General features: G+C 44.5%; 1 protein-coding gene across 1 annotated transcript in view; it reads left to right on the top strand.

Moving 5' to 3' along the window:
• Positions 1 to 5406: 5406 nt before the first annotated feature.
• LOC138666390 (uncharacterized) overlaps positions 5407 to 10616 on the top strand; it is a 129326-nt gene continuing 124116 nt past the window's right edge. Inside the window, exon 1 of the mRNA XM_069754618.1 lies at positions 5407 to 5424. The gene's annotated coding sequence lies outside the window, so the exon portion shown is untranslated. The remainder of the gene's footprint in view (positions 5425 to 10616) is intronic.

Below are 10616 nucleotides of genomic sequence, written 5' to 3'. Positions count from 1 at the left end.
GGATCAAAAGCTCCCCCTTGTGGCCTGGAGTGTGAACATGTTGTGTGCATTGTGATTACCTGAAAAAAGATATCCTTCATCGCTTCCAAACGCAACATCACTCTCCCCTTGGGAAAGCAATGCTACTGTGATGACCAGGACCCTGGGGCACCACACTGACTGCTGAGCCTTGTATCTAATCCTTTTCATTTCAAAAACCTGACCGGCACATCCAAACATAGACTCAGTGTGAACAGGTGCTGAACCTAGAGTCGCCAACTCGTATATAGTTAAGTAAATAAGGCAGCACACTGTAGAGCTGAAACATGCAAATATGAAACACGAAAATTGAACTGCATTACTGCACTAGAAATATGAAAAATGAGAGCGTTTAGCGCATAAAAATGGCCAATTTTATGTGTACCTGGTAGCCCCTTTACGGCATCTCTCTTATACCAGGTCCTACACTTGCCTTACCTCGCTGAGAATAAACGTCTCCATCTGAATGGGTACATGTGAAACCTCTTCCTAGACCAAAATTCTCTCTCTCTGTGGAGGGGTATTGGACCTGCTGTAATTAAAACACCTGTAGGCTAGGAGGCGGAGTGCACGATCAGAAGGCTAGAGAATACATTTCAAAAACCTGATCGTCAGTGTGCTGCCTTATTTACTTAACTATATACGAGTTGGCGACTCTAGGTTCAGCACCTGTTCACACTGAGTCTATGTTTGGATGTGCCGGTCAGGTTTTTGAAATGTATTCTCTAGCCTTCTGATCGTGCACTCCGCCACCTAGCCACAGGTATTTTAATTACAGCAGGTCCAATACCCCTCCACAGAGAGAGAGAATTTTGGTCTAGGAAGAGGTTTCACATGTACCCATTCAGATGGAGACGTTTATTCTCAGCGAGGTAAGGCAAGTGTAGGACCTGGTATAAGAGAGATGCCGTAAAGGGGCTACCAGGTACACATAAAATTGGCCATTTTTATGCACTAAACGCTCTCATTTTTCATATTTCTAGTGCAGTAATGCTGTTCAATTTTCGTGTTTCATATTTGCATGTTTCAGCGCTACAGTGTGCTGCCTTATTTACTTAACTATATACGAGTTGGCGACTCTAGGTTCAGCACCTGTTCACACTGAGTCTATGTTTGGATGTGCCGGTCAGGTTTTTGAAATGTATTCTCTAGCCTTCTGATCGTGCACTCCGCCTCCTAGCCACAGGTATTTTAATTACAGCAGGTCCAATACCCCTCCATAGAGAGAGAGAATTTTGGTCTAGGAAGAGGTTTCACATGTACCCATTCAGATGGAGACGTTTATTCTCAGCGAGGTAAGGCAAGTGTAGGACCTGGTATAAGAGAGATGCCGTAAAGGGGCTACCAGGTACACATAAAATTGGCCATTTTTATGCGCTAAACGCTCTCATTTTTCATATTTCTAGTGCAGTAATGCTGTTCAATTTTCGTGTTTCATATTTGCATGTTTCAGAGCTACAGTGTGCTGCCTTATTTACTTAACTATATACGAGTTGGTGACTCTAGGTTCAGCACCTGTTCACACTGAGTCTATGTTTGGATGTGCCGGTCAGGTTTTTGAAATGTATTCTCTAGCCTTCTGATCGTGCACTCCGCCTCCTAGCCAAAGGTATTTTAATTACAGCAGGTCCAATACCCCTCCATAGAGAGAGAGAATTTTGGTCTAGGAAGAGGTTTCACATGTACCCATTCAGATGGAGACGTTTATTCTCAGCGAGGTAAGGCAAGTGTAGGACCTGGTATAAGAGAGATGCCGTAAAGGGGCTACCAGGTACACATAAAATTGGCCATTTTTATGCACTAAACGCTCTCGTTTTTCATATTTCTAGTGCAGTAATGCTGTTCAATTTTCGTGTTTCATATTTGCATGTTTCAGCGCTACAGTGTGCTGCCTTATTTACTTAACTATATACGAGTTGGTGACTCTAGGTTCAGCACCTGTTCACACTGAGTCTATGTTTGGATGTGCCGGTCAGGTTTTTGAAATGTATTCTCTAGCCTTCTGATCGTGCACTCCGCCTCCTAGCCACAAGTGTTTTAATTACAGCAGGTCCAATACCCCTCCACAGAGAGAGAGAATTTTGGTCTAGGAAGAGGTTTCACAGGTACCCATTCAGATGGAGACAATTATTCTCAGCGAGGTAAGGCAAGTGTAGGACCTGGTATAAGAGAGATGCCGTAAAGCGGCTACCAGGTACACATAAAATTGGCCATTTTTATGCGCTAAACGCTCTCATTTTTCATATTTCTAGTGCAGTAATGCAGTTCAATTTTCGTGTTTCATATTTGCATGTTTCAGCGCTACAGTGTGCTGCCTTATTGTATCTAATCCTGTCCTGTGTGATATTGTCTGCTGAGCCATGTATCTAATCCTGTACTGTGTGATACTGTCTGCTGAGCTGTGTATCTAATCCTCTCCTGTGTGATACTGTCTGCTGAGCCATGTATCTAATCCTATCCTGTGTGATATTGTCTGCTGAGTTGTGTATCTAATCCTATCCTGTGTGATACTATCTGCTGAGCTGTGTATCTAATCCTATCCTGTGTGATACTGTTTGCTGAGTGCACCGACAGAAAGCTGCACAGACAGGAGCAGACAGAGACAGAAAGCGGACATGGACAGAAGGGAGCAAACACCGAGAGGAGCGAGCACCGACATAAGTGGCCCCTTTGCAGTCTACCATCTCACCATAATACACAATTCCACCTGCTCTGGAGGTGGATGTGGCCCCAGAGCTCCTGGGCCCCAGCTACAGCCACATTCAGGCCTTTCCTTAGGCTACTTTCACACTAGCGTCGGATTCGGCCCGTCGCATTGCGTCGGGCCGAGATTCCGACACTAGCGTTTGTTGTGCCGCACAACGGGTGCAGCGGATGCATTTCTCCGGCGCATCCGCTGCCCCATTGTGAGGTGCGGGGAGGTGGGGGCGGAGTTCCGGCCGCGCATGCGCGGTCGGAAAAAGCGGTCCGTCGGCTGCAAAAAACGTTACATTTAACGTTTTTTCCTCCCGGCGGTCCCCCACAACACGGCGCAACCGTCTCAAGACAGTTGCGACGTGTGTCAATACGTCGCAATGCGTCGGTAATGTAACTCTATGGGGCAAAAACGCATCCTGCAAACAACTTTGCAGGATGCTTTTTTTCCCCTAAACGATGCATTGCCGTGTATTAAAAAAACGCCAGTGTGAAAGTAGCCTTATACTTGCACTCCGCACAGACGCTTCTTGCACCTGATCTGTCTCTGTCTTTCTCCTCATCTACAACTTCTAAGAACAGATGATTATTCTCCCAGATGTCTGAGCTTCAGAGCTGTAATCAGTCTGCACCTGGGTGTGTTTAATTGGGTGCTAATGGAGCTGCCACCCGTCACCTCCACGCTGCGCCCGACCGCCGCTGTAACGTGAGCGCTTCTCAGCGGATATGGTTACAGGCGCCTATCAGTACGAGGGCAGAGGTCCGTGCCCTACACCCGGGGCCACCCTCGCTTCCTCCTCACCCTGTCACCTCCCTGTACAGTGCGACATCAGTAATAACCAGAACCGAGGCCGCCAGATACATGTCCCTATGTATCCACAGGGTGCTAAGAAGTGCATCTCAGTCTGTCATATGTGATACTGACTGCTGAGCCGTGTATCTAATCCTCTCCTGTGTGATACTGTTTGGTGAGCCATGTATCTAATCCTATCCTGTGTGATACTGACTGCTGAGTTGTGTATCTAATCTTATCCTGTGTGATACTGACTGCTGAGCTGTGTATCTAATCCAAACCTGTGTGATACTGTCTGCTGAACTGTGTATCTAATCCTATCCTGTTTGATACTGACTGTTGAGCCGTGTATCTAATCCTATCCTGTGTGAAACTGTCTTCTGAGCTGTGTATCTAATCTTATCCTGTGAGATATTGTCTGCTGAGCCGTGTATCTAATCTTATCCTGTGTAATATTGATTGCTGGGCCGTGTATCTAATCCTGGCCTGTGTGATACTGACTGCTGAGCCATGGTTCTAATCCTATCCTGTGTGATACTGATTGGTGAGCTGTGTATCTAATCCTATCCTGTGCGATACTGATTGCTGGCTGTGTATCTAATCCTATCCTGTGTGATACTGACTGCTGAGCTGTGTATCTAATCCTCTCCTGTGTGATACTGACTGCTGAGCTGTGTATCTAATCCTATCCGTTTATTGGGGAACCCACAGTGAGTGTATCATGTATACACCTCCGATTCCAACAAAAATTATATATATATATATATATATATATATATATATATATTCACCCCCAGTACGATCACTGCCAACTCCTCAATAACAAAAGTATCTACTAGCTGCCAACACCAATCGTTTATACAAAATGATTGGATGCCGTTACAGGCAGTGTATGGTTTCAGGGTGCGGTTTATAGAACAAGAGGAACATAGATATTATATTTTATATATTTAACCTATAAAGATAGGCAGTGTTTATAAAAATAGACAGAATGAAACAAAATGGGAACAAACAATACGATACATATAATAAAAGGGATAATCAAAGAGAATTACTAAACCTGATGTCACGGGAATGGCTCAGAACTTATTGGAAAAATGGGCAGAACCACAGCGAACTATATTTTCCAAATATTGACAAGGAATCCAAACTCAAATTCTGCTTTCTATTTGATCGATCCAAAGTCCCAATATTCATATCTGGACAATGGAGACACAAAGGCTGGAACATTCTCCACAAAATCCTTTGAACCCAGGATGCTTGTTCATTGGAATAAATACTTCTGCGTAAACAAATGTCCATTTTGGTATACAGTTCCCAGAAAATATATTTTCTGTTTAACTAACTGGCCACTGCAGGAGATCTCTGCTTCAAAGGTTGTTTTAATTAGTTTCTATCTCCCTTGCTATAATTAATTGTAGTTTTCCCTCTTCACCATATGTTTCATCACTGGATTCTACTGATTATCAGACGAGTTAGTTGCTCACACTTGCAGAGGTGCCGCAGCAGCCGCAGCCTCGGGATGGGATGTGATGTGGAATCTCCAGTCTCCGGAGACATATCTGAGCCGCTGGTGTACCATCGCCCAGTCTTGGGGCTTAGACACAGAGCCTTGTGTCTTACATTGTCCTGGATCTGGTTTCACAACTATGTGGACTATGGCCGGCGGCTACACAAGGATTCTGAGGATGGGCTGGAAAGGGCACAATCGCCGCGTTCCCATCAGGTTCACCTTGTGGGATTATTTTTAGGGGATAACTTCAGATCGGCCACGAAAAAATCATTTCTAAATATAACGAGGGATCAGATGATCCTTTTTAAGAATGGGGGGATTGTCCTGATGATATCACAATGCTCCCTCTTATAAAAGTACCAGCAGCACCAGTGAGTGCCCTGTATCCATCCTGTGTCCATCCCAGGTATGTAGTCAGCGGGAGAGATGCTGGGATACACTGAGGCTCTAGATACACCGTATCTACTACACAGATAGAGACTTTGGATACACTGCATCTACTACACAGATAGAGGCTCTGGATACACTGCATCTACTACACAGATAGATGCTCTGGATACACTGTATCTCCTACACAGATAGAGGCTCTGGATACACTGCATCTACTACACAGATAGAGGCTCTGGATACACTACATCTACTACACAGATAGAGGCTCTAGATACACTGCATCTCCTACACAGATAGAGACTATGGATACACTGCATCTACTACACAGATAGAGGCTCTGGATACACTGCATCTACTACACAGATAGAGGCTCTGGATACACTGTATCTCCTACACAGATAGAGGCTATGGATACACTGCATCTACTACACAGATAGAGGCTCTGGATACACTGCATCTCCTACACAGATAGAGACTATGGATACACTGCATCTACTACACATATAGAGGCACTGGATACACTGCATCTACTACACAGATAGAGGCTCTGGATACACTGCATCTACTACACAGATAGAGGCTCTGGATACACTGTATCTCCTACACAGATAGAGACTATGGATACACTGCATCTACTACACAGATAGAGGCTCTGGATACACTGCATCTACTACACAGATAGAGGCTCTGGATACACTGCATCTACTACACAGATAGAGGCTCTGGATACACTGCATCTACTACACAGATAGAGGCTCTGGATACACTGCATCTACTACACAGATAGAGACTATGGATACACTGTATCTCCTACACAGATAGAGGCTCTAGATACACTGTATCTCCTACACAGATAGAGACTCTGGATACACTGTATCTCCTACACAGATAGAGGTTCTGAATACACTGTATCTACTACACAGATAGAGACTATGGATACACTGCATCTACTACACAGATAGAGGCTCTGGATACACTGTATCTCCTACACAGATAGAGACTATGGATACACTGCATCTACTACACAGATAGATGATCTGGATACACTGCATCTACTACACAGATAGAGGCTCTGGATACACTGCATCTACTACACAGATAGAGGCTCTGGATACACTGCATCTACTACACAGATAGAGGCTCTGGATGCACTGTATCTCCTACACAGATAGAGACTATGGATACACTGCATCTACTACACAGATAGATGCTCTGGATACACTGCATCTACTACACAGATAGAGGCTCTGGATACACTGCATCTACTACACAGATAGAGGCTCTGGATACACTGCATCTACTACACAGATAGAGGCTCTGGATACACTGTATCTCCTACACAGATAGAGGCTCTAGATACACCGTATCTACTACACAGATAGAGGCTCTGGATACACTGCATCTACTACACAGATAGATGCTCTGGATACACTGTATCTCCTACACAGATAGAGGCTCTGGATACACTGCATCTACTACACAGATAGAGGCTCTGGATACACTGCATCTACTACACAGATAGAGGCTCTGGATACACTGCATCTACTACACAGATAGAGGCTCTAGATACACCGTATCTACTACACAGATAGAGGCTCTGGATACACTGCATCTACTACACAGATAGATGCTCTGGATACACTGTATCTCCTACACAGATAGAGGCTCTGGATACACTGCATCTACTACACAGATAGAGGCTCTGGATACACTGCATCTACTACACAGATAGAGGCTCTGGATACACTGCATCTACTACACAGATAGAGGCTCTGGATACACTGCATCTACTACACAGATAGAGGCTCTGGATACACTGCATCTACTACACAGATAGAGGCTCTGGATACACTGTATCTCCTACACAGATAGAGACTATGGATACACTGCATCTACTACACAGATAGAGGCTCTGGATACACTGTATCTCCTACACAGATAGAGGCTCTAGATACACTGTATCTCCTACACAGATAGAGACTATGGATACACTGCATCTACTACACAGATAGAGGCTCTAGATACACTGTATCTCCTACACAGATAGAGACTATGGATACACTGCATCTACTACACAGATAGATGCTCTGGATACACTGCGTCTACTACACAAATAGAGGCTCTGGATACACTGCATCTACTACACAGATAGAGGCTCTGGATACACTGCATCTACTACACAGATAGAGGCTCTGGATACACTGTATCTCCTACACAGATAGAGACTATGGATACACTGCATCTACTACACAGATAGAGGCTCTGGATACACTGCATGTACTACACAGATAGAGGCTCTGGATACACTGTATCTCCTACACAGATAGAGACTATGGATACACTGCATCTACTACACAGATAGAGGCTCTGGATACACTGCATCTACTACACAGATAGAGGCTCTGGATACACTGTATCTCCTACACAGATAGAGGCTCTGGATACACTACATCTACTACACAGATAGAGGCTCTAGATACACTGCATCTACTACACAGATAGAGGCTCTAGATACACTGTATCTTCTACACAGATAGAGGCTCTAGATACACTGCATCTACTACACAGATAGAGGCTCTGGATACACTGTATCTACTACACAGATAGAGGCTCTGGATACACTGTATCTCCTACACAGATAGAGACTATGGATACACTGCATCTACTACACAGATAGAGGCTCTGGATACACTGCATCTACTACACAGATAGAGGCTCTGGATACACTGTATCTCCTACACAGATAGAGGCTCTGGATACACTGCATCTACTACACAGATAGAGGCTCTGGATACACTGTATCTCCTACACAGATAGAGGCTCTGGATACACTGCATCTACTACACAGATAGAGGCTCTGGATACACTGCATCTACTACACAGATAGAGGCTCTAGATACACTGTATCTTCTACACAGATAGAGGCTCTAGATACACTGCATCTACTACACAGATAGAGGCTCTGGATACACTGTATCTACTACACAGATAGAGGCTCTAGATACACTGCATCTACTACACAGATAGATGCTCTGGATACACTGTATCTCCTACACAGATAGAGGCTCTGGATACACTGCATCTACTACACAGATAGAGGCTCTGGATACACTGCATCTACTACACAGATAGAGGCTCTGGATACACTGTATCTCCTACACAGATAGAGACTATGGATACACTGCATCTACTACACAGATAGAGGCACTGGATACACTGCATCTACTACACAGATAGAGGCTCTGGATACACTGCATCTACTACACAGATAGAGGCTCTGGATACACTGCATCTACTACACAGATAGAGACTATGGATACACTGCATCTACTACACAGATAGAGGCTCTGGATTCACTGCATCTACTACACAGATAGAGGCTCTAGATACACTGCATCTACTACACAGATAGAGGCTCTGGATACACTGCATCTACTACACAGATAGATGCTCTGGATACACTGCATCTACTACACAGATAGAGGCTCTGGATACACTGCATCTACTACACAGATAGAGGCTCTGGATACACTGCATCTACTACACAGATAGAGGCTCTGGATACACTGTATCTCCTACACAGATAGAGACTATGGATACACTGCATCTACTACACAGATAGAGGCTCTGGATACACTGCATCTACTACACAGATAGAGGCTCTGGATACACTGCATCTACTACACAGATAGAGGCTCTGGATACACTGTATCTCCTACACAGATAGAGGCTCTAGATACACTGCATCTACTACACAGATAGATGCTCTGGATACACTGTATCTCCTACACAGATAGAGGCTCTGGATACACTGCATCTACTACACAGATAGAGGCTCTGGATACACTGCATCTACTACACAGATAGAGGCTCTAGATACACTGCATCTACTACACAGATAGATGCTCTGGATACACTGTATCTCCTACACAGATAGAGGCTCTGGATACACTGCATCTACTACACAGATAGAGGCTCTGGATACACTGCATCTACTACACAGATAGAGGCTCTGGATACACTGTATCTCCTACACAGATAGAGACTCTGGATACACTGCATCTACTACACAGATAGAGGCACTGGATACACTGCATCTACTACACAGATAGAGGCTCTGGATACACTGCATCTACTACACAGATAGAGGCTCTGGATACACTGCATCTACTACACAGATAGAGACTATGGATACACTGCATCTACTACACAGATAGAGGCTCTGGATTCACTGCATCTACTACACAGATAGAGGCTCTAGATACACTGCATCTACTACACAGATAGAGGCTCTGGATACACTGCATCTACTACACAGAACAGATAGAGGCTCTGGATACACTGCATCTACTACACAGATAGAGGCTCTGGATACACTGCATCTACTACACAGATAGAGGCTCTGGATACACTGTATCTCCTACACAGATAGAGGCTCTGGATACACTGCATCTACTACACAGATAGAGGCTCTGGATACACTGCATCTACTACACAGATAGAGGCTCTGGATACACTGTATCTTCTACACAGATAGAGACTATGGATACACTGCATCTACTACACAGATAGAGGCACTGGATACACTGCATCTACTGCACAGATAGATGCTCTGGATACACTGCATCTACTACACAGATAGAGGCTCTGGATACACTGCATCTACTACACAGATAGAGACTATGGATACACTGCATCTACTACACAGATAGAGGCTCTGGATTCACTGCATCTACTACACAGATAGAGGCTCTAGATACACTGCATCTACCACACAGATAGAGGCTCTGGATACACTGCATCTACTACACAGATAGATGCTCTGGATACACTGCATCTACTACACAGAGGCTCTGGATACACTGCATCTACTACACAGATAGAGGCTCTGGATACACTGCATCTACTACACAGATAGAGGCTCTGGATACACTGTATCTCCTACACAGATAGAGACTATGGATACACTGCATCTACTACACAGATAGAGGCTCTGGATACACTGCATCTACTACACAGATAGAGGCTCTGGATACACTGCATCTACTACACAGATAGAGGCTCTGGATACACTGTATCTCCTACACAGATAGAGACTATGGATACACTGCATCTACTACACAGATAGAGGCTCTAGATACACTGCATCTACTACACAGATAGATGCTCTGGATACACTGTATCTCCTACACAGATAGAGGCTCTGGA

The sequence above is a fragment of the Ranitomeya imitator genome, chromosome 2, assembly GCF_032444005.1.
Source record: "Ranitomeya imitator isolate aRanImi1 chromosome 2, aRanImi1.pri, whole genome shotgun sequence".
In the NCBI taxonomy this organism is placed as follows: Eukaryota; Metazoa; Chordata; class Amphibia; order Anura; family Dendrobatidae; genus Ranitomeya; species Ranitomeya imitator.
Note: the sequence above shows the minus strand (reverse complement) of the source record. Positions and strands in the feature narration are given on the sequence as shown.